The sequence below is a fragment of the Panthera tigris genome, chromosome A2, assembly GCF_018350195.1.
Source record: "Panthera tigris isolate Pti1 chromosome A2, P.tigris_Pti1_mat1.1, whole genome shotgun sequence".
NCBI lineage: Eukaryota > Metazoa > Chordata > Mammalia > Carnivora > Felidae > Panthera > Panthera tigris.
The window spans coordinates 137,844,352-137,869,835 of NC_056661.1; the positions used below are offsets into that span (position 1 = coordinate 137,844,352).

General features: G+C 39.4%; 1 long non-coding RNA gene and 1 pseudogene across 2 annotated transcripts in view; one reads left to right on the forward strand and one right to left on the reverse strand.

Annotated features, from left to right (window-relative positions):
* The window catches only part of LOC122234457, a 264,574-nt gene that overhangs the window by 59,837 nt on the left and 179,253 nt on the right, over positions 1-25,484 (reverse strand). The gene's annotated exons all lie outside the window — the stretch shown is intronic.
* LOC102970930 lies at positions 20,997-21,474 on the forward strand (annotated as a pseudogene).

Below are 25,484 nucleotides of genomic sequence, written 5' to 3' on the forward strand. Positions count from 1 at the left end.
ATTATATATGTATACATAATTGACTTCCCCTTATAAATAGCACACTGAACACTACTGACGAATACAAAGCTTTTTTTTTCTTAGTCTTTCTGAAAGAACAGTGTACTGTAATACAGGGTCCTTCTAAAGTCTAAACTGCTTTACCTCACTTTGGTTTTCAATCCACATTTATGACCTAAAATTCACATTCCACAGCAATAGGCAGATGAATTTAAGGAGTAAATATTAACCCTGGCAGAAACTGTATACTAACTTCTAATTTTGTATGCTGTGGTATCTAAATTTAAAAATAGGAATACTATCATATCTCTAATTTTATTTAACAATGTAATGAGAAGCCTAAGTGGATCTTTTCAAAATGAGATCTTAATTGCCTTTGTAGCTTCCCCTTGCTCTCGGTAATGACAAATCCATTATTCCAAAGGCAGCAAAGATCGTGGAACTAGAGTTGGAGTCCTGCTTTAAAACTGCCTGAAATTCTGTCCTGGGATTTTCTCTTTCCATTTTTCCTTAAGGCTGTATTTTAAAACATTTATTGGACTTTAAAATTGGCTACATTGCCTTGGAAATCTGGAACCCAGAGATATCAGCCCCCAAAGAAAGAGGAAATGAGCATCTGAGTGAGAAGTAATGTACATGAACTGGGGCCTCTGTTGTGTAAATAGTGGTCTTGCCTGACCAGGCTTGGATTCAGATTTATCCCGTCCTTTTTATTGTTCCTTAAACTTAGCAAGACAAACATTTCCCCTAGCTATACCCTAAATCATATCGAGCAGGTCAATTTGATTTGAGGTCATAAAAGGCAATGCAGTCATAATAAGTTTTTGCAAATGTACTGCATTATGTTTTGTGACCACTGAGGGTTCTCAGACCAGCTAATTCATTACATTTGTCATCAAGCTGAAGGAATTCTTTAGGAGCTTTACAATGTTTAGGGACATTTTTTTGAAGAAAATAATAATCTTTTTATAATAAATATTCTGATTTAAAAAACATCCTTGCATCTATTTTTTTTAAATAAGACTAAATTTTTGCTTTACGATATATTCCTAGAAGGGGATGCTCTGTTCTTCGTAATGTAAGACCCTATTGCGTTCATGCTGTTCGAGAGGAAGAATCTGAGTAGTAGACTGATTTGTCTCTTCTCCTGCTTAAACATGCCTTGCTCATACTCTCCTCTCTGAAGTCACGTTCATCGCCAGCATCTGCAGTGGCACAGCCCGTAAACCTGCATGGTCCTCATGACAGCAGCCAGGACACAGGGCAAGAGACATAGATAATTGTGTCTCAGAGGCCTGGATGGTGTCAATCATTAGAACAGGTGTTTAGAGCCCCCGGTTGTGCTGTAGCAGCACTGAACAGTTCCCAGGGACAGTGGCACCCAGGTGCTCTTTAATACATTTAGTGTTTGTTTGTGTTTGTGTGATGTGGGGTCACCTGAAGTACAGGGTCCAGGGAAATGCTTAGTTAAGTATGCTGTTGCATAAAGGCCACTCCTTGTTTCCAAATAAAGAAAAATGACAATTTTAACTTATAGTTTTCAAGCAATATTTAACTTAAAGAATTTTGTCAATAACTGTATGTGTGTGGAGGCACAAGGAGTTTAAATTCTTTGTTTGCTTTTATTTGTGATGACTGATGCCTCCTGTATATGTTTACCCTTTTGAAATGATTACCAGGAATTCATAAAGGGTTCTCTTGATAGAAACAGATATATAACAACTTATGCACACATGTGAGTTAACATAAAAGAAAAAGCCATTGTGAATTCAAGCACCAGATGGATTCTGTATGAAACCTCATCCCGTACATGACTGATTTTGGAACGATACAACTACCTAAAATGTAGTGACACATTCCAATTTCTTTGCTAGAGCTCCTGTTTTCATAGGATGTGTTGTAGTCTTTGGTGCTAGTATTCAAGACACATAATCTCATTATCTGTTAAATTGATCAAAACATTAAGACTAGTGTTTTGTATTACTACACATTTTTATGAAAGTAGAATAAATTTAAATAATATTATGGTTATACATGGCCCGTGTTGATGGCATTTGTGGCTGGTTTGTAGAAAAATTCATACTCAGGGCAAAAAATCAACTCCTTCTCTGTTAATATATTCCTGCTTGTTAATCTTGTGGGAATCTTGGCATATTCACTCAGGGCAGGGAAGCTGAGGGTAAGTGAATGGACACAGGGGTCCAGGAGTCAGAGGCCTTGGTATTTAGCTCTGGATCTGCCACCAGTTACAATTTGTTCCCAGTCACCTGTCTGTCTCATAAACTCCTCTGGTAAAGTAGTTTTCTGGCTGATCCCCCAAGTAACCTGAATAACCAGGTTGTGTGGGAAGGGATTTGAGGAGTATGCAGTCAAGCTGAGTAATAAGGAAATAAAAATAAAAAAAATTTCTGGGTGATGTGCTGAGGTGCTAGGGAAATCAGTCAGAGTACAGGCCATAATCTGCCATCATTATCAGACGTTCTTGTCTATGAAAGCAGAAAAAAAGAAAAAACCTTCCTCAGTTTAGAAAGGTCACATCTATTATCTGTGGCAATGTTGCTAAGAATCCAGTCTGGAAGTATGGAGCTGTCTTTTTATATGTAAGCCAGTTTGTTTCTTTTCATACCTTATCATAATCACCTCCACTGGGCGTAAGGTGGATATAGCATTACCCAGTTGGAAGACAGATTCAAAAGCTGGTAGGAAATGTTCACCTTTTGGAAATGATATAGGAAAATACAACAGTAACTATACCCTCTGGCAGTTCAACAATTATACATTTCCTTTTGTTAAAGTAGAGACAGACAGTAAAAATGACTTCGGAGCACCCCAAGGAAAATAAGTTAATCAGAAACAGTGTGGGTCTACTGACAACTGGAGAAATGCACAGGGATATAAGAGAGATCCAGGCACTGTGCTTCTAATCTGTTAAAGCCACAGATGTAACCATGGTGCCATGATAGCTGAAGAAGCTTCCTTAAATTAGCACAGATACATAGAGCATGAATGCTTTACACACACGCGCACACACACACACGTCAGACAGTAAGAATGAACATTTATGGAGCACTGCTGCATGCCAAGTATTGGGCTAAGCACTCAGACCAGTTCTTTGAAGAAGGTTCCCTTATCCCCATTTCACAGATTAGGGCACTGAAATTTAGGAAGACAACCCACCTGCCTGGGAACACAATGCTAATGAACTGTCAAGTTGCAATTCAAAATCCAAGTCTGTTTGCCTCTAGATCTCTAGACCTTAACATTTATAGGATACTGGTTCTAGGTTTGCTTTCCAGAGAACCTGTACCTAAAATGACATTTCCATCACTTGCCATCGTCCTTAGCTTTCTTTATTTTTCCTTTCACTCCATTTACCACTACTATGTGCTAATGTGATACCAGATACTTTACGTGATTACATATATTATTATGTACTGTTTACTGTTATTGTATATGTATTGTTAATTCCTACCTCTTCTACTCTGTCTCCATATTTTGTCTGCTGCTGATCTCCCGGGTTTTGACCAGTGCCTGGCACAGTGTGAGTGCCAATACATATTTGTTGGATACAACTGCAAATAGCAATTTGTTCAAATGAGTGTCGCTGCAGTTCTATTTTCTTTCATAATTGGATATTTTTTCTTTAGCCATGATTTGTATTAATTTTAGCTACTGCAGGTTTTTTTTTAACTTACTAACTTTACTTTTAATGTTAATAGAAGATTAGATGATGGACACCAGGAGGAAGAATAAATGTCGGATAAAATATGTGAGACATATTTTAAAAACAGAAGTTGAAAATTTTTGCCCCAAGTGGGAGCTCATAAGCTGACATCAGTTCAAAACATTTCACAGCAAGAGCAAGAAAATGAGTAATTGGGCTTTGACCAGAGACACGGAAGGTCACTTTACTGGAAAATGCTTTGTAAAAACTTTTATCAGAAAATTGCTTTATCATTTCAAAGTTTGAAGTGTTCCCCTTTAGCTTCTAGGTTCCAATTCAGAAATAACTCTCTCATCTTGCCATTCAGCAAAGGTATTTGCTTTACAGCTTTCATTTATGTTGCCAGAAAGACTTTTTTGAAACGCTTTGTGCTGTAGCTTCCGTACTTTTCAAGGTGATGAAACCAACCAGAAAGCACCTCTTTGTGTTTTCAACAGTATTGGAATTAGCCTCAAGAAAATTTAATAATTCAGGTACACTATAAATCCATGAATGATAATTGTTTTCATATACTGCTGTCTGCCCTTGCCCTGAACTTTTAAACTGGTCTGACTCACGTATCCCTAAGTCCCCTGGGAAATAAAAGCCATTCTATTTGCAGTGTATGCCTTGGACCTCATCTCTCTGCTCCCCCCACCCCCTATGCCCTAACTCCCACCTACCGTCCCCACTGAGCATGAGTTCTGCTGACCCCTTTTGCTTTGTTAAAAAGCAAAGCTTTTTCTGGTTTCAGGCTCACCTTTGGCTTTGAAGATTGAGTGACTTAAAGGAATCTGGACTTTGGGTATCCTCTGTGTAGACTTGGCTCATATTCAATGTCAGGTTTCTCCTAAGTTTAGTACTCTGAACACAATACAGTGCTCCTGGTTGGTTCAGCTCCCAAGATCCAGACTTTCCATTGTGTCCAACCAGCGCCCATTTGGTTCCTCTCTGAGGAGTGTTAGGTAACTACTGAACTGGTAGGTTTGTATTTTTACCCCACATACAGAGCTGTTCATCTGCCAAAGGCCAGGCAGTAGTCTTTCTGATGTGAAAAAAGTTCAAGCCATAAAACAAGCCAGCTGCTGCAAGAATGTAATATCTGTGATCACACAGAGGTCTGTTTACAGCTAGAGAATGTGACTCATTTTCTAATCCTGTGAAGTGCGTGGGACCGCATGGCAAAGCAGGGATGTATAGTTGCTGAATTGAATTCATCAGAGCTGATGCTCAGTATTGCCAAGAGATGGCAGATGTGAGCATTTCTCTTTAGTTCAAACCATATTTTCACAGTTTAGCTATGACATAGTCCTTGAGCTTTCTCTGCTCTAGTTTGGGCATAAAAATCAGCTCAGCCAATGTTCATTCTCTGCATGCAATTCAGAGAGAATGAGTGGTTAAGAAGAAGCACTACTGATGTCTGTCAAGGGTATGCCACCTCACTCTATGAAACGGAGAGCAAGGTGGGTCTTCTCCTGGTTCCCGCTTGTATCGCAACAAGGCTTGAGGTGAATTCCACAAGGTCGCACACTGTGAAGGAACAGATTTTCAAAACTTACGAAGCATGCTCATCAGAAAGAAAGGCCACATGGCAGTCTGTCTTTTATTATCTCTGAGAGAGCCTGGTGAGGTCAAAGCTCTGCAGGACCCCCCACGAGTATATGTTGCAGAAAAGAAACATTGCCCCTCTGTGCTTGCTCTCCCGAAAGGGTGACTATGAGAGCAGTCTCACCATTGTGAGGATCTGGAGTCCGCTTGGGTGGTAGGCAAGCAGAGGTTTGGTGCTGGTTGTTCATAAGTGCTCTCTGGGAGAGCCAGCTGCCTGGGGCTCAAAGAGCTCGAGGCTTCCAAGGTGTAGTTCCTGGTGCGGGTGGAGGAAGCCCTACCAATCACATAGAAAGTGGAGTTTGGTTTCATTCTTCGCACCGACTGCCCAAAACCTTGGATAGTTCATTGTCCAGGGAACCCAAGAGTGTCTCAGTGATTGTCACACAATCTGGAGTGTTGCATCAGACCACCTGTTTGGGAACATTAGTGATCACGCTATTTTAACTACGCCTAAGAGGTGATTAACAGAATGGTCAGACTTACAAAAGATTGCACAACAGAGGTAAATGGTTTTTGTGTGGGGAGGGGAGGGGGTAGTTCTTCTGTACTTTCTATTGTTGTATACCATGTACAGAAGCCGGGACAGGGAAATCATTGTGTGAGTTTGATTTGAGTTTTTCTTTGAACTAAATGTGGATATAGATGGAAAGATGGTAACTGGGATACACAGGTAATTGCTGCCACGGCGGATGGAGGAACTGTGTGACTCCCAGATGATAAGGTATCCGAAAGGTGAGTATAGCACATGTTTGGGGTTTGTATCTATTTTTTCTGACCAAACTGTGGCATGCTCCAATCAGTCATCATCACACACAAAGAATATTGCTCCGAACTTTTTGATCCCAAATAATGACAAACTAACTTAAACTAGCTTGACTCAAAAGTGGAAATGTTTATCAGGCAGCCAAATTAAAGGTAGGACTTCTGAGAATATAGGAATCCAGGACTGAACATCACAGGCACTACCTATCTTTCTCTCTCTCTCTTTTCGCTGTGTTTTCCTCAGCAGCCTTCTTTATACATGAAGGCATGGCTGCCCATAGATTCAGAACTCACAGCATCTCAGCTTTCCCACCACAGGAAAAGAAATCTGTTTTTCTTAGTTCTGTTTTTTTTTTTTTAATGTTTATTCACTTGTTGATACAGAGAGAGACAGAGAGAGAGAGAAAGCTTGCACATGCACGTGCACATGAACAGAGGAGGGGCAGAGAGAGAATCCCAAGCAGGCTCCCTGCTTTCAGCGCAGAGCCCAATGTGGGGGCTCAAACCCATGAACCGTGAGATCACGTTCTGAGCCAATATCAAGAGTTGGACGCTTAACCAACTCAACCACCTAGGTGTTCCAACCTACTTCTAATTTTTAAAACCTCAAGGAAGCTTGAGTTTTGTGCCTGTATGGCTAGGGCACCAAGATCATATAATGGCAGTGGTAACCCTGGAAAAAATACAGGTAAACAGTAAGGTGGAGGGAGGGGTGGAGGGTAAAACAATGGGTGCTCTCAGCAGGAGGGGGGGGGCTCAGAAACCTCTGTATAAGGTAACTTAACTTTGACTCAGTGGTAATGTTACTTAGTCTACCTGAGTCCATAAATTAAAGATTAATCTGCACACAGGACAAAGCCCCTGAAGAGGGGGGTTTCCAATGCGGGCATTCCTTCTATGGAGAGGGCTTTTCCTCTCCTGTTTTAAGCAACACAACTTCAAGGGTTAAATTTTTCTGCGTGGTTTTGCTTTCCTAATTTTGTCATTTTGCTGGGTAGCCACTACTTTAATTGTATTTTCCTGGGAATTCATTTAAATGTACATGAACTCAATTTATGCTTTTCAAAAAGTGTTTCAAAACAAACTTCAATCATGTGTTTACATGTAGATGGTTTTGCTAGGAGTTCCTGAAGTTAGGCAACACCTTACCACAGAAGAAGTAAACTGCAGATTTATTTATTTATGGCACAAATTTTTGGAATATCAGGCTTTAAAAAATACTGATGCAAGTGTTTTGTTAAATATTTCTAACTTTTAAATTAATGTGTTAATTAGTAAAATGGAAGACGCAGCCCATGTTCAATGCTGTAACACTCAATTATTTTAGTAGCAAGAGGAATCAGTACTGGGTAATTTTAAATGAGATATATATACATCAGGGAAAAATCATTGTAGACTGCTAAAATCAGTCTAGACAAGGCAACATTTGTACCAGTTACTAAAAATTCTGGACAAAGCCATATTTATACCAATTACTAAATTTCATGTGTTTGGGAGACTGTGAGTAGAGGCTAGCATCAGAAGTGTTTGGTATTAATTAGACACACAGCATAGCTTTTCTAACAAACTCTGGACAGCCTGCCTAACTAAACTCTGAACGGTATGGATTTATCTCATAAGATGCAGGAATAAGCTTGGTTTTAGCAACATGAAGGCTAAGTTTATGAGTACTTAGACTCAAAACAAAATGGACTGCATTAATTAAAATCACCACGACCCACTGTTTCCAAAACAACTGACTCATGGTCTGTCTCTGTCTCTATTTCTGTCTCTTCATCCCCCTCCTCACACCATCTCTCTTTCTTTAATTTTAGTGAATGTGCATTAAAACTAATTTAATGAATTTGCTATATTTCACCTGGGCATTTGGTTAATATTTTGTGTAACATTCCATTCCGCTTTCTTGTTTGCAATACGTGGCGGTTAGAAAAGGCAGATGCCATGTCCATTGCTCTGTGGTCCCTGCTGTCAGGAGTTGGCTGTGTGAATGTGTGGGCCAGGCTTCCTTTATCAGAATTGGGACAAGCAGCTGGGCATTTGTCTATTAGTCCATCTGCCAACCCCTAGCTAAATCACACAAGTATTTCCGAGGCTAATGCGGAGGCCAGTACTAAGATAATGAGCTCAGATAATGAGGCACCACTTCCTCTCAGATATCTTAGTTTTACAAAAATGTTGTGATGAGAAACTACTGTTTTGGCCTAATGGAAATATCGCTTATAAAATTTAACACAGAGACAATTTCCCCCGAAGAAAATACATTCTTAAGCTGGAAAATTCTCATAGAAAGATAAGATCTCCAAATTGGAAGAGAAGATTAATGGTCATTTGGTTCAATTCCTCTGATATATAAATCACTTCTAGAACATTCCTGACAAGTGTTATTTAGTCTCAGTTTGAAACTCTCCGGTGATAGAAACACAAGCAGTTCTTCTTTTTTTGTTAGAGGTATATTTGGAAAGGGAAGTAATCATGATGGCAACAACCACTTCAAATAAATGCTCCAGGAGAAACAGGGTAACAGGAAATCCATCACCACCCCCTTTTCACCCTCCATGATTTAGGAAAAAGTCCTCTTTTCCTTGATATGAATGTTCTGAGGAAAGTTTGGGACAGAGTCAACTTCAGGGTTTTCTGAAAGGAAAAAGGTCTAAAATATCCAACAGCTTCTTCTTAAGGTTTAAAATTAGGGAAATTTTTAAAATGTGGATTCGAATGGCTCAGATCAAGACCTAGGGGCAGAGTATGGTAATGATCCTCCTGAAAAAGTTACCATAATGGAAAGAGCCAACCTGTGCATATGGTTAGGTAGGTGAGGACTGGGAATGGACGCCCTGGGTCTGGGAGCTATTTATTCCAGAACTTGTTTCTGATGAGCTTTAGAACCAAGAGGAAAGCACTAATCTGGGCACTAAGGGATTTCAGTACATTATGGGATACATCTGGCGATGGAGGGTGGGAAGGGTGGGTGGGAGACACCGTGCACCCCAACTTGAGGTATCTAAACTCTGGTTTCGTTCACATTAGGTCCTTGTTCTATATTTTGAGCCCAAAGAGATCTGTCTGTACACGTGGCAGTCATTCATGAATTTGATGATGCTCTACATTGACTTCTTCATTCTGAACTTTCTAAACTCCTTCATCAAGGACATCCTTTTTACTAAGTCATCTTTTCAGCATAGACCTTTTCCTCTTGATCCTTTACTTAAATGCCCTTTCTTCAGCACTCAACGTCCTTACTTAAACGTTGTTCTAGAGTCAAATCACAAGGTGAAAATTATCTTCTGGTCATTTGGAACAGCTGGAATGCGACTGGAGAACACATTTTGTAGCCAGAGGCTCTGCTCCTTACTTGCTGTGTGACTATCTTTAAATTACGGAACCTCCCTGAACATGCTACTTTATTTATATTCCAGCTCACCTACTTTGGCAGATGTTGTCACTGTCCCACACATATACCTTGGCACTCACTTTTAGAGTTTATGTCCAAGGGTTCCTTCTGCAAACCTCTGCAACTTTTACCCAAGCACTTTCTCTCAGTGCGAATGCCAAAACGTTACTGTCTCTGGGGGTGGGCCTCGGGTGATAATGAAGAGAACTGGAGATTAAATACTCCAGCCTCCTCCCCCAATGGAGGATGCAGTTCTGGGTCTGGTGCCACACTCTCCTTCAAAGTTGCCCAGCGGGGCTGGGCCTCAGATGCCCACATGGCAAAAGGCACTGGAGAACACACCTTTATTGGATTCCTTCCCTTCTCTGTCTCACCACTCGCTCCCCTCCAATGTTCCTGGGTTACCTCAAAATTAATTAACATGCACTTAAATCTTCATTTCCAGGGCCTGCTTCTGGGGGAATCCAAACTAAGATACCTAGGGTAGTGCCTGAAAATGTAAGGGAACGTGGATAATCATCAGGAAAACCGTTTTCTCTCCTGTAACTGGAAGAAATGATGTGTAATGTGTTTGAAGGGAAAGCACCCTCACCTTCCTGACTTGGGGAGCAGGAAAAGATTCTGCTAACACGCTAACACCTCTCTCAAGATCCAGAGTCTTCTGGTTTTCTCTACAACCTTGATAAGAGTGAGGGGTTGAGGGTTACATATGACTTTCAGAACTCCCCTTTTACAATTCCTGTATCACAACCTTGCACTTCACTTTGAAAGAAAGGACCCATTGACACGGAAGTCATTTTAATATCCTGTTGCGTAGGGCACACGTCCTCTCTGCTCAAGATTCCTCAAACTTTCTGGAAGTTCTATGTTCACGCTTTTCCAGTGGAAGTAGAAGTCCTGAGCACTCTCGAGAGTTGTTAACTGTATCTGAGAAGTGCAAGCTGGGAAGGAAGGAGCTACATAGGCTACAATGGCTACGCTGCAGGCGGCATCAGCTTCAGGCAGGAATCCCTCGATGTTACAAATGCCCTGATCAGACCGAATACTGATCGGACGCTAAGAAATAATAAAAAGTGAAATATATCCCCTATTGATTTTTAGGGCCTTCCTCAAATATGAACCCTTCCCCATTTCCTCCCTGAAGCACTTCCCCTCTGCGGTGTATATGGACAGTGTGAATGGAACAACCGTCATATAAACAGTTACTTAAAAAAAATGGAGGCAATGATGGCAGTAATTGCCTTCCACAGTCTCTAAGGTTACTTAAATGGAATATGTAAAGTTTCATATTTCCTATCTACTTCATATTTTGGATTAATTCTAATCCTTCTAGAGTTTATAACATTTTGGAAAAGAGGGGACTGACTGCGAGGGCCACTTAACTCAGTGCCCTCCACAGCATCTTACCGCACTTCTGCTTTGACCTTACAGCCTCTGCTTGGTCACAATCACCATGAGGGCAATCGTCATCTTCCCAGCCGCCAACTCATGTATAACAGATAGAAGGAATTCAATCATCAGATGAATGACTGGATTGGCTGGCTTTTGAGGTGCTCTACTGCCCTGGAATCTGCTTTCGTATCTTTTGCGTTTCGTATAGGAACTTTTCTAATTGAAAGGCTATCTGGCATCTGCTGAACATCATTACTAATGATGGTATTCTGCTATGCTACATACTCCCAAAGAAAATGTCACCAAAACATTTACATTCATAGAGGTCTGAAGCTATGGGATATTCAATACAATACGTGATAATCCCAATAGAAATTTTCCACATTAATGGGAAACATTGCAATGTAAGTATGCCACCTTCAACAATTTGCACACATCCCGATACCCAAGTTTTGACCTTTAATCAAAACTTAGAAGTTCACAGTAAGCAAATACGTCCTTGTGTCTAGTTCCGATATTTTATAAGCCAATAAATATATCTTTCTTTTTATTTGAATATAAGCTAATCTCCAAGACAGCATTTAGGGCACAGAGAAAGGCCAGAAGACAGGCACCAGTGCAATGAGGAGGTCAGGCGAGGAGTGGAGGAATGGTTTCCTGGTTATTCCCATTTAATCATTTTCTAATTGGCTATATCAGCATTTTCTCCACTGTGTTTTGTAGAACTCAGTTATTCTTCAAGTTATTTTCCTGGATGTTAACAGGCATTTCATGAGGAAAAAATATTTCTATTGTTTATTTTTAAACAAATATGCATACTTTATCCCCACACAGAGGCAAAATGTCCTTGGCATATTAAAAGCACTGGAAAATCCTGCAGCAAAGAAATCTGTCTAATCCACTGGTTGACCACAGAATCTCGTAACCACCCCCGCCCCGGCCCCATAGCTATTAATAATATATATTCTATGGAATACTGCATAGGAACCCCAGCCTGCATCTTCTTTTAAAAACATAAATTGCTGGGTTCCTGGGTGGCTCAGTCAGTTAAGTATCCAACTCTTGAACTTGACTCAGGTCAAGATATTATGATTTGTGAGATCAAGCCCTGCATCAGGCTCTGCACTGATGGCATGGAACCTTCTTGAGATATTCTCTCTTTCTCTCCCTCCCTCTCTCTCTCTCTCTCTGCCCCTCCCCTGCTCATGTTCTCTCTCTTTCTCTCAAAATAAAAAATCAAAAATTTAAAAAATTTAAAAAAACCCATAAATTGTAAAATTAGATTAAGCAATACAGCAGGTGTGACCTAATCAGTAAAAAGAGTGGATTATTTAAGACACAATTCTATTAATGTAGCAAAATAACATATTCACTTTTCCATGCTGTGGTTGGCTTGTACTAAGCGTAGTGTCTAATACAACTTCCATGTCTTTTCTTTCACAGGTTGTACTGTGTGGTTCTTGTTAAATAACCGTAAACAGGTAAGCAGAAAATATGACCTTCATTCCTGTTAAATTCCAGTCTACTAAACTTAGTCGATTCTTTACCTCAGTCGCATACATACACATTAAACTAAAGATGAACAACACACTTATAATATTCTAGGTCATTTAATTATTTAATTATGAAAATTGTTCCATTTAATTTATATAGTCACATACGATTTATTTTTTAAAGTGCCATGAAATGATATGAAACATTTAAAGATGCCATATTTTCTTATTTAAAAAAAGGAAATTATGGCCCAGAAAATCACTATAGTTAAGAAATTTATATTTGGCAGTTACTCTCATAAAAGATGAAAGTCAACCTCCCAGACTGAATTTGAGGAACAGCAGAAATGGAAATGATGGCATTGGTTTATTGATAAACTCTTTAATTTTCAGAATGTAACCAAACAGAAAATTCCAATTAACCCTAAGTGCTATCTAAAAGCCACACATTGTTAAAGCTAAAACAGAGCTGACATTTCTCATTTGGAAAGTGACATGGAAAATAGGACATGAAACAAGAAGGTGAAAGACATTCATATAGGCTGAAGTAAACTCAAGAGAAATGATTCATAATAATTAATTTACTTTTTTCCCACATATTGCTGTTACAAGCAAAAGGATGTGGTGAGCAGGAAGTTCTTATGTTTAAATATATTAAATATCGGGCATAAATGTAGAACAGTATTCTAGTAAGTTTGAGAAAATATTAGCAAATTATTTCCATACTGAGGATCCTTTTAAAACTTAATCATCTGAATTTGTACAACTTGACTTGTTTTTAGTGAAGAAATTATGTTCTACTGCTAGTTACCAGCAAGATGAAATTTCCTCAAATTCTCAGATGATCTTTAATGGTGAAATATTTTGTTGGTGTATCAGTGCCTGTTTAAACTTCTTTAAGTTTTTAACCAAAGTGAGTTTACAATTATATTTTACATAAGGGAAATGAAGTTTTCAAAAGCAGTTAATTTGATAATATCTATTTTAATATTATTTTCTAGTTTAGTCATCTGTATTTTAAAAATATGAGTCTATTATGTTAAAAACAATCAGGTTATTTTGCACTCACAACTATTTAAATGTATGTCCTTTTGGTAGCAATAAGCTTGGTTTTCAGGTAAGCTTATTACCATAAATTATTATACTCAGAACCCTCAATACAAAAATATGTTACATGCACATTGAAAGGAATCTATTATTATTGTGATATAAAATGAAAATATGGAATTAAACAAAAATAAGTTCAATGTATACTGGACCAAGAATATAGAGGGTGTTTACTTCCTTTTCCTGCAATAACCAAAGTAATACTGTCATTGACACAATTGTATTTTCAATCTGTGCAGATAAAATTTATTTTTAAAAGATATACTTCAATTATTTGGAATTACTTGGAAAGAATATGAGCAAAATTACTTTGTGGGAGAAAAGAGCAAAGAAAGACTCAATGGCAAAATGGAAAATGGAGAAAATGGGGGAAATGACTAGAATTAAGGAAATTCTATTTTCAGGTCCTATGCATCTGGTATGAAAAAGGCTGTGGAAAACAGAATGGGATTGTTAGGTTTGGGAACAGTGTTATTGTTTAAAAGGTTAGCTATAAATATCTGCAGCCACTATGCAAAGATAGAATACAAGTTACACATTAGCCCATTCATTCGCATTTAAACGCAGGAAGTGAGACAAAAATTGCTTCAACATGACAATATCTTTAAATATTAGAAAAATGCATTTGATTGATTGAAAAAAATCTCCTCACTTTCTGTGCTGCTGGATATTTGATACTTCATGTCTGGAAAGTACTTTATACAGGAAACAAAAGGATGTGTATTCTAGTTGGGGGTGGGGCTTGGAGTGCGGAGTAATACAAGACAGGGAGAAAGGGAGATCATTTTTAGCTTTTACTCTTGCCTTTAGAGTGATAAAAAATGAAGACAGAGAAAACAGTTTTCAGGGCATTCTAGAATAATGAAGCAAAATGTCAAATTTTCCCAAGTTTTTCATGTTGCCCTAGGACAACAAATTCTTTACTGCAATATCCGACTCCAAAATGTTATCCTCAGGAATGTACCAGTCTCCAATAGCACTTCTCCCAGGCTTATTGAAATCTCGTTGCAGCCTTAGAAGACCTCAGTTAGTAGCTACTGTTTACCTCTGAAGTCTAGATTTGTTTCTCAGCTTTGAAGTCTCAGAAACTTGACTCTTTAACACTCCTGCCCACATGTCAGGGGCAGACCCATATTAAAACTTCAAAACCAACATATAAGACCTGAACATTAACTTTTTACTTTGGGGAGAGAAATAACTAATACAGGGACCAAAAAAATTAATTGTGAATAGCAAACACATTCTTTTCTGGTAGGAGAGCTAAAAATAATAATTAAAAGTCTGCTTAGTAAATACAGATCAAAGCAAAGAAAGCTGGCTAAGCGAAAAGGATATTCAACAGAATCATGGGTAAGTAATCTCATGCACTTGGCCCCACCGTAGAGATGGTCTTGGGAATGATACCAAAATCCTTGGGATACTTTGGCTATGACACCTCCATTGACTCAGTGCCTCCCTAATTGGTTATTCTGCTTTGAGAGAGAGCCTCAAGGGCAGGTATGCTTACAGCAGGTCTTTGATGAGTTGAATGGTATTTTTCCAGGGAGATCAAAAAAGGGCCAATAATCCCACAGGGCAGGGAAGAAAACATTTTTTGGCTGATGACCAATTCCATGACTGACCAGAATTACTTGAAATAAAAAATTGTAGTAACTGTGCAAATGAATATCTACAATATGTCAGTCACTTGTGCAAGGTGCTCTAAGTGTAGAATATTAAAAATGAACATTAACCTTAATTCCCACCATCTAAGAAGGAGATCATTTCAACAAGGAGCTTAATAGAGATAAGTACAAACAGAATCTGAAACAGCAATGGTCTACCGTAAGAAGAAAATTCTTACTTTTTGTATCCACTAAATCCAAAATCCTCTCCTCTCCACGTGAAACCAAGTTTGGGTTCCTACGCAATTTTCTGGGCCTATTTTCTGCTAATCTTCAAGTTTAACAATCGAGGCAAGAGAACAAATCATACTGGGCAAACCCATTAGCTGTGTGTATAATAACCCAGAGTGTTAGAGCTGCTAGCGTTCTGTCTCTCATCCACTGCTTCTTTTTGAGCTTAATCCAGTTCTAACAAGGCACGCCTTCAGAAGAAATGATGCTCTGGGCCCTTTCACCTGACTTCTTACACTCTTGCTTTGGTTTCTGAACTGAGTCAGAATAAGGTTGATCTAGAAAGAAAACCGAGAAATCTATTTCTACTGGAAAAAAAAAAAAGTATTACGTAGGGATTCTTTAATTAGAGAAAAGTCCGTGGCAGGACTTAGACACTCAGTGTGACTCACTTATTTATTCTGTGGACAGAGGGGACACAGTTGTTCTCCCCCCACTACCCCCAACCTTTTCCTCACTTTGTGGGAATATTGCTAAGAAGGCACAGCCGTGACCTGCCACCTCGGAAAACTGCCCAGTGGACTGACATCATGGGAATGTACTGAGCCTGTTTGTGGAGGTCATCTAATTCTTGGCAAAAGGGTTCCGGGTAGGAAACCTTCTATATTTCCCTGATAATGAACCAAAAATCACCGGCCCAAGAAATTGAGACTGCATTTCATTAACACAGCTTCCCAGAAAACAGTGTGATGTGAGGCAACCACTACTGTTGCTTTTATGGTCTAAGCTCGTATAACCCGTATGAAGTACTGTCCCACGGGAGTCATTATCTAAAGCATACAGCCCTTCACCTGCAGTTTCAAGCAGTTTTCAAACTCTTCCCTAGAAAAATGTTGCTGTGTCTATGTCTACTGTACATCACCTATAAGGCCCTGAATTCGGGGAAACAGAGTTGCTAATCCTGTGAGAAATAGCCAAATATTTAATGCAGGTAAAATGAAAACTGTGACACTGTGTGAAAAATATATTATCAGTCATGCACGGATTTAGAATACATTATTAGCATTATTGTGATTACCATTGCTGTATCAGTATCATGTTGTGGGTATATGTAGACAACTCAAAATCCTTTTTGCAACAAGGTTGACTGACTGTAGCTATTATGATTTTATCAATAAATACATACCAGCCACTACTTTAACACTTTATATATGTTAACTCATTTTATTCTTACTTTTTATAAATGAGGACACTGACAAACAGATTGGTGAGGTAATCTGCCTATATCCCACAAATTGTAAGTAGCAGAATGGAATTTGAACTCAGATAATCTAGTTCTGGATTCTGTACTCAATCTCTGTGATAATACTGAGTCAAAGTTCAGCATACACAGATTGCATAACAGAAAGAAAGTAGTAAGTTATTTGAGAAGTACAAGTGACTTTAAATAACACTAATGATACTGACATTCTCTTTAATATTTTCTTTCGATGTTGATTTTTTAACATTCCCACTCCCCTTTTTTATTTGAGTACAGTTGACACACAATGTTACATTCGTTTCAGGTGTACAATTTAGTGAAATGACAAGCTTAAACATTACGCTATGTTCACCACAAGTGTAGCTACCATCTGTCTCGTTACAGAGTTATTAAAATACCACCGACTGTATTCCTTATGCCGTGCCTGTTATTCCTATGATTTATTCATTCCATAACTGGAAGGCTATTATCTCCCACTTTCCTTCCCCCATTTTGCACCCCCCTCCCCCCGCCCCGCTTCCCCTCTGGCTACCATCAGATTTTTATTTTGAACCATTGACAAGGTTACAGAATAGCTGCAAGTCTAGTACAAAGAGTTTTATTTTTTTCCCTGAACCATTTGAATTGGGACCTGATGTTCTACCATCCCTGAATAACTTAGTGTCTACTTCCTTCATTCTCCACCATATGTACAATACAGTCATCAAATTAAGTGAAACAGTTGGATGCAGAAATGCACTCCGACTATATTTCCTAGACTCCATTCAAATTCTGCCAGTAACGTCCTTCTTAGCAAAAGGACCCAGCTCAGGATCATGTATTCAATTTAGTTATCATTGCTATTTTTTGTAGGATTTTTTTTTTTACCTATATTCGCAAGTGAAATCGGTTTAGATTTTTCTTTCCTTCCTTGAGTGGCGTGGGTGTTAACGACTAGACTTAAATAAATCTGGTCATTGGCCCTCTTGTTCTAGGCTTTGAGATTTTTTAATTTAATATAGGGATTATTTGATTCATGACAGTTGGTGAAATTTATCTATAAAAATATCTTGGCCTTGTGTCTTTTGTGGTAAAAGACTGACTTCTACAAAGTGCTAGCTTTTTCCTCTGTTGGTCATTTTTTCCTATTTCTGCAGCATTGATTTTTGTACTTTTGTTTCTTCCTTCCTTCTGCTTTATTACTTGTTTTTTTTTGTTGTTGTTAGCTTACTTAATAGGATGCTTAGCTTAGTTCAAACTATGTTTTTGCTTTTGAGTGTGTCTTGCAATTTCTTCCTGATAGTTGGACAGGATATACTGCTAAAAGGAACTGCTGTAAGGTGGCCTTTGCTAATGTGGTAGAAAGGTATGTGTGGGGAGAAGTGTTCTACAGTCTAATGATTACGTCGTTAAAGCAGCCAGATTTAAGTGTTAACCAAAAACCAGATATCTGAGAAGCAACTGAAATTTTACCTAATGAAGTAGATATGAAGAGACGTAAAAGTTAAGACTGAATTAGATGAAAATATATCTTATGGACTTCAGAACTGTGTACCTCTACTGCTGTGCTATGATAGGCTGGCAATTCTCTATAGTTTGATATTTGTAGTTAACATACAGGTTAAGCTGCTTTAACAGACGCCTACAAATGAAGGAGCTTAATAAAATAGATTTTTGATTCTTTTTTATGTAACATCTCTGCTCCATGAGGTCCCCCAAGGACAGATGGGAGGTTGGCCTTTGCCCTCGTCAAAATGTGGCTTCTAGCTCCAGGAGGTGGTTCTTCCAGTTGTCCCCGTCTCCAGTCCATCTCCAGCCCAGTCCATAGGAAAAGGGAAAAAAAAAAAAGAGGAACTGGAGGTCCTGGAGGTAGCATGGCAGTGCGCAGATTCCTGCGTGGTGGGAATTTGGTAATAATGCCACAGCTAAATGCAAGTGAGGCCAGGGAATGTAGTCTAGCTGGGTGGCCTTGTGCTGCTCAGACTTCTGTAAGGACTCTGTGTGATTTACTAATAAAAGGAAGAGCAGAGAATGGTTCGAGGGTCCAATTGATGGTGTTTGTTATAATATTCATAAAGAATTCAGAATTTAAGAATACACACATGTGCATGCGCACACAAATGCACACAAATAAATTGGGGGCTTATTTCCACCAGTTTTAAGTAAAAGGGACTATGTTGCTAACCCGTAGAGATAATTTAACTTTTAAAGGAAAGTAGAGAACAAGTTGACATAAGAGCTTGAGGTAGAGTCAAATAAGACACAAAAATGGAAAGAAACAAAAATGAATTTTTCTCTCCTCTCTTCTTCCTGTTTTCCACATTCACTCCTCATCTTCAGCTCAATACAGAAACAAAACTAGGTCAGTAAAAATGTTTCCATGGTATCCGAATTTTCTCCTTTATAATAAAACTCAAATACTGGCCACTTTTGATGATCAAGCTATCACCTACTTTAAGCAAAATGGTGTCAGATTTAAATTTACTGACGTGTTGGTAGAGGGACCATATGATAATTAATCCTTTCCTTTCTCTCTATATATGTATATGTGCATGCGTGTGTGTGTGTGTGTGTGTGTGTGTGTGTGTGTGTTTGCTTGTGTGTCTGTCCTGTAACTGATTTTGTTGGATCAACTAAGTATCTTTGCATACAATCTATGTATGTTTACAAATAATCCATTTCTCCCAAGCTATGTGTTTCTGAAATACAATAAAGTATTTCTCTGGCTCCTCACTTACATGCCTTTTTTTGTTTGTTTGTTTTATCACCAGTCTACCTTACATTTCTTTCCAGTGGTTCTGGGAGTTTTTAAAGCATTGACAATGCATCTAAGCCTTTCTTTAATGGAAATTTTTGAAGTGTGCCCTCTCCTAAAAGATTGTTCCTGTCCTCTTCTAACTAGTCTGCATACAGCACCAATTATTTTCTTCCCTGTAAGCAAAGGTTTGCAGTGGCAAGTGTATCTTTCATAGACTATCATTAAAGAAAGATGAACCCAGAGGACTCTGGAGGCTCATTTTCTCTCACTTTCTAATAGCCTAGAAAAAAGCTAGCGCAGCAGGTATGATATGAGTTAGCTCAACTGATAAACAGGCTGAAACCAGCTACTGAACTCCAGAGACTTTCTTTTTCTAACAAGCCCTTTTTTGGGGTCAGAAAGCTTCTGTTGTAACATACTGGTCCAGATCTATTCCAGTCCTATAAATATGCAGCGTTTGACTGGGTAGGTCCCTCAAGAAGACTTCCTCATGATGTTCATCCAATTATACCTGGCTTAAGCACAGCTCTAGATGGGACCGTGATGGCTGAAAGGATCACATGTGCTCTGCTATTTGACTGTAAGTTTCCTTCCAGTAAGATTCTCTTCTATTTACACAAATTGGCATCAGTGGGATGTGTTTCTAAGGCTCCTTTGTGTGATAAACATCAACATGGCCATTCTTCACCAATGCCCATTAAATACACTACCAATTTTCCTAGAATCTCTGGTCCAGGGCTCTTTATCTAGTGCAGCGGATCCTAAAAGCACCACCATTGTGCTGCTGTACTTTGAACACAAAGAATGGCATTTATGTCCCTGGAGACTACTGCTACCAATGTCTCTCCTTTCATATTGACTGAAGTTATGGAGGGGAAGCACATTTAGATTTTATTCATTGTCTTTTAAAAGCCTTTTACCCAAGAACACAGAGTGGGTTCCAGAGGAGGCTGAGCCAGAGGATAATTGAGTAGACTCTTTCTTGGTGAAAACCCAGATTTTGCTTAGGCCCTCCATTCAAGGGTTCACTAGGAGTTGTCTATTCTACCTCCTATGCATCCTTCCCATTTTCCTTCATTTCCTATCTCTAATTGCCAAAGTTCTAGTTTAGGATATCACCATCTTACTAGTTCCTTTTTCTTTTCTTTTCTCTCGCTCTCTCTTTTTTTTTTTTTTTTTAAGAGAAAGAGCATTAGAGGTGGCGTGGGGGAAGGTCAGAGAGAGGGGGGAGAGGGAGAGGGAGAGGGAGAGGGAGAGGGAGAGGGAGAGGGAGAGGGAGAGGGAGGGAGGGAGAGGGAGAGAGAGAGAGAGAGACAGAGAGAGAGAGAGACAGAGAGAGAGAGAGACAGAGAATATCTTAAGTAGGCTCCATGCTCAGCACAGAGCCCAACTGGGAGCTTAATCTCACGAACTGTGAGATCATGACCTGAGCCAAAATCAAGAGTCTGATGCTTAACTGACTAAGCCACCTAGGCACCCTGACCATATTTCTAGTTTCTTACATAAACATATTTGACTAAATAATGAAGGAAGTATAGTTTTTAATACTGTGTTATTTGGGGTTTTTTTTGGGGGGGTAGCCATCAAGGGCTGAGAAGCATCTTGGGAACAAAGCAGGGCAAAGCCAGGGGGAAGGGGCTGATCAAGACGCCAACAGGAATATTGAGCCAATTGGAGGTAGAATTAGGAACCCTAGGGAGCCCTTTCATGAAGATGGCACTGAAGACAAATAAGGAAGCCCCTACCCCTCCCAAAGCCAAAGCCAAAGCCAAAGCAAAGGCTTCGAAGGCCAAGAAAGGGGTGCTGAAAGGCATTCAGTTATAAAAAATGAAGATCCACAGGTCACCTACATTCTGGCAGTCCAGGACACTAGTTCTCCATAGGCAGCACAAATATCCTCAAAGAGCACCCCAGGAGAAACAAGCTTGACCACTATGCCATCATCAAGTTCCCCCTGACACCTGAATCAACCAGGAAGAAAATAGATGACAACAACACACTTGTGTTCATTGTGGATGCCAAGGCCAACAAGCCCCAGATCAAACAAGATGTGAAGAAGCTCTACAATACTGACGTGGCCAAGGTCAACTTCCTGATCAGGCATGATAGAGAAAAGAAAGCTTATGTTCAACTGGCTCCCGACTATGATGCTTTGGATGTTGCCAGCAAAATTGGAATCATCTAAACTAAGCCCAGCTGGCTAAATCTAAATATACATTTTTTCACCAAAAAAAACCCCAAAAACAAAAAACAAAACCAAAAAAAACCCACGAAACGAAAACAAAAAACCCCCACAACTAAACAAATAAAAAAAACCTAGAGAGAAGACCAGCCATCAGAGATCAAGTCCAGGAACCGCATTGTTCATTTATGGCTCTATCTTTGGTCCGTAAGATAGTACCTGTCATATGGTAAGTGATCAATCAATATTTCTTGATTGAGTTAATAAATAAATGAATAAATGGTCAAGAAAATAGGGAGGTTGTTTCTATAACGTCCTTTAATAAAACCAAGTTTCAATATTCCAGGCTTGGCTACTGCACCAGTTGTTAAAGTATTGCCTCTGAGCCCCAAGCCCACCCTTCTCCACCCTGCTTTGTGGTACTGAAACTCAAACTTGCAAATACTTCTTTGCCAGCAAGTGCACTATTGGCGTTGCAAATAGAGAGCCCTGGAGGAACAATGAGGAGGCAGGGTGCTTCTTGTCCTGGATATGGTGTGTTTTTGGTTTTGTTTGCTTGTTTTTTCTGTGTCTTTCAGTGTGCAGCTGCAAGTGGCAGTCACCTCCCCAGTGAATCTTCCCACCACTCCAGTCAGTGGCCATCCAGCGAGTTAGGAAGGCACTCCGTGCTTGGCTTTCCTATTGGAAAGCTTCATGGGCACTTTTTTGTGCCCAGAGGGTGGATTTTTTGCAAAACTCTCCATCACCCCGGTAAGTGGCTTCCATGCAAGTTTTCAGTCCTTGCTGGTACCCTGGCTGACTTTCCAAAGAGGCTAATTAAAGCTCCAGTGGCAGCTTATTGTTGAGTGGAACCCTGGGTGCCAGGCCATGCTGAGGCCGTTCAGCAAAATTCTCTGCCATCTAGTGGGCCACATGGGCACCGTTGCCAATGAGGTCAAATTCTCCACCATGGATAGGGCTCTCTTCTCAGTTATTTCCTTCTTGGGTATTGTGGTAGCTACTCCCTATATCGGTTATTCCTGTAATCTTGAGAGTTCTCCTTGCCTCTGTAGGTAGTTAATGTCCTGTTACTAGTTCACAATTATTTGTATTAAATCTCTCTGTTCAGATAACTAGTGTAGCTTTTCTTTCCTGGCAGGATGCCAATGGTTATAGCCATGGTGGGGATTATAGAATCTCCCACCACCATAGGAGGTCACCTATGCCCCGTAGTCCTGGCTCTTGTTCCTTGCAGTGCATCTGCCCTGTAGAATCTCTTCCAATCACTCAAGTCACCATCATATCAGCCTCAAGGAGATAGAGATCCATTAATAAAGATTAGTTTCAGATCTGCTGATTGGCGGGGTAAATGCCATTGATATACTGCCTGGCTGATGCTTCAGTGATTGCAGAAGAGAGGCAGTGTGCCACCTATTAATAAATGGTTAGAGCCTCACCCCCCGAAACTGGGATGGAGCTAGAATGGACACACATCATCATCTTTCCAATAAAGTAATTCTTTCCATGCATGAGCTACTTAAACACATAGAAGAGGAGTATGTCAGTGTAGAAGCAAAGTAACATTGCAATTTAAGGAAACAGAAAACAGTCATACTACTGCAAATCTTGCTGCAGGGATTAAAGATAATTTAGTTGCTAACATCCATTTTGTGCATTTAATTTATAAAGTCCTTACAGGAAACCAAGTTTTAATACTAAAATGATAGAAATGGACCTTGCTATGCTCTTTGACTCCTTTGAAATAATAATTAGGTCATGCTAATGAGCAAGACTCAGGATGCTACCAAAATAATCAATAGTACCATGTACACTAAATTACTTTATTAATAATCAAACCGAATTTGTTTCCCATACAGACAAAATTCAGGAATGTATTTTGTGTTACATTTTCTTGATGGCTTTTAAATTAAGTTTTATAGTCTGTCACAGCTGTCAGCATCCTCACCATTATCATTACCCGCAAACATTTAGTGCACACCCGCTGGGTACACAGCACCGTAGGATTCGTTAAAGAGAAAGAGCTGTTATTCCTTGCCCTTGAGATAGTAGAGGGGTAATTGTTTACTCTGAGTAGTCTAGTTCATTTAGCAGTGAAGGAGCAGGAGGTCTTGGAACTGAACGCCCTAACGTCTTTATACAGTTTTATCACCACTACAGCAATAACATTAAATTTTCTGGATTTGGTCTTCCTTATTTTAGATCATAAAATAGGGGCATCTGGGTGGCTGAGTCGGTAGGGCGTCTGACTTCAGCTCAGGCCATGACCTCGTGGTTTGTGAGTTCAAGCCCCATGTTGGGCTCTGTACTGACACCTCAGAGCCTGGAGCTTGCTTCAGATTCTGTGTCTCCCTCTCTGACCCTCCTGACTCACATCTGTCTGTCTGTCTCTCTCTCTCTCTCTCTCTCAAAGATGGATGAACATTAAAAAATAAAAAGAATGCATTGGTGTATTGCACAAGAGTTAAACAAAACAGCAGTTACAGACTAAAAACTAAAACTCTTAATTATAATGATGAACATTTGTTTCATGATTGCTAACTTATGTAATATTTATTAAGTGCCAACTCTATTCTAAGCAATATTCACATGCATTCATACACTTTACAGATGAGGAAACTGAAGGATCTAGAGAGGACATACACTAAGTGGTCAAGATCCAAATTTAGGAGGTCTACACCACAATCTATACAGCAGTCCCCCCGTATCCACAGTTTCAGTTACCCACAGTCAACTGCCATCCAGAAGCAGATGATCCTCCTGCTGACATATGGTCAGATGATCAGTGGTAGCCTAATGCTGTGTCATTCACCAACTAGTATCTCATCACATAGGCGTTGTATCGTCACATCACAATAAGAAGAGTGAGTGCAGCGCGATAAGGTATTTTGAGAGAGAGACAACATTCACATAACCGTTATTAGAGTATATGGGCATAATTGTTCTATTTTATTATTGCTTACTGCTGTTAACGTCTTACTGTGCCTAATATATAAATTAAACTTTATCACAGGTGTGGACCTATAGGAAGAAACATATACAGGGTTTGATACTACTTATAGTTACAGTCACCCACTGGGTGTCTTGAAACGTGTTCCTTGCAGATAAGGAGGGGCTACTGTTCCCTTAACCACACTACTCCATATGGTCCTTTTCAAATAATCCTCCCAGATGTAATCACTACCAACAAGGGGTGTTTATTCTTCTAGGGCCCATTCTATGCATTGAATATATATTGTACATACATGCATATCTTTTAAAAATATAAATGGGATCACAGTAACATTTAAAAATTGTTTCATTAAAAAATATGGTTGTATTACCATATATACATTCAAGATTGTGTGTGTATATTTAGATGGATTTTTAATATTCCATAATTCAGATGTACCATTTGGCATTTTAAATGGTTCCCTATTTCCACTCATATATAAAATACTGCAGTGTACATCCTTCTGAAAATCTTTGTACATAGGCGGGATTGGGGGGGAAAAGATTCCTAGTGATGAACCTGTTGGATCAAAAGGTATGTATGGCAATGTTTTAGTGCTTATTTTTCTCCTCCCTGAAATGCTGTATTCTGATCACACACAATATAAATACAACACCATCAATAATATGTGTTATTCAATGGTTTACCTGAGATGCCCTTTCACTCTCTTGCTCATGTATCGGTGTCAGATTACAAATGAGAGAGAATAGTGACATTTTGTAGTGCACATATCAGTGTATTGCAAGATCACGTTCTTAAGGTATTCTTGATACTTATAATGGCTTTTTAGGTAAGGCCAGAGTCCCACCTGCCTTTAATTATTTTTCAGTGCACTGAATAATCTCTCCACTGATATAAAGTCCCAGTATCTTAGTCCAACTGGGCTGCTATAACAGAAAACCATAGCTTGGTTGGCTTACAAACAACAAAAATTTGTTCTCACAGCTCTGAAGCTGAAAGTCTAAGATAAACATGCCTGCACGATCGGGTGAGGACCCTCTTCCGGGGAGCAGTCTTTTCACTG